Here is a 738-nt window from a genome sequence, read left to right on the forward strand (position 1 = left end):
ACATGATCTCACTCATTTGTGGAATATAGAGAACTACATAGACTGATGAACAGGGACAGATCCAAAGACAGAGAAGCATCGATCAGACTGTCAACCTCAGAGGGAAGGTAGGGGAAGGTGGGGGTAAGGGGGAGAGATCAACCAAAGGACTTATATGCATGCATATAAGCCTAACCTATGGACACAGATAACAGGGTGGTGAGGGCATGAGTGGGGGGATGGGGGGCAATAAGGACACATATGTAATACCTTAATCAATAAAGAAAAATAAAAAGAAAGAGGCAGGATTCAAAAGTATGTATCTAAATCTATGTTTTGCCACAAGCTTACAACTCTTTCTAGAACCACAATTTAATCCAAGACTTTTGCAAACCATTCAGAGTACCTTGTTATTTTTTTCTTTTGCTTATCAGTTCTCACTTGTCTGGTTTAACTTTAAGCATGGTCTGAAAGAAATAGAAAAACTGTACTCCCCTTTGATGTTTTCAAGGCACTTCCTTCTGTCCCTCTTTTTTTTCCAAAATTTTTACTGAAAAGCCGCAGTAGATGGGGAATAAAAGAAGAAAGGATATCTATATATATAAAAAGCCAGCAACCAGAATGCTGGAACGACTGGAATGACTAGAACAACTGGAACAACTGGGCGCTATTATGCCCACTGTGGCTGACCAACTGGCCAGATCAGGGGCGGGGCCCGCCAGCCAACCTCCCTCGGCCCCTCCTTCCGGCTGCCCCACC

Source organism: Myotis brandtii, unplaced genomic scaffold (genome assembly GCF_000412655.1).
Source record: "Myotis brandtii unplaced genomic scaffold, ASM41265v1 scaffold509, whole genome shotgun sequence".
In the NCBI taxonomy this organism is placed as follows: Eukaryota; Metazoa; Chordata; class Mammalia; order Chiroptera; family Vespertilionidae; genus Myotis; species Myotis brandtii.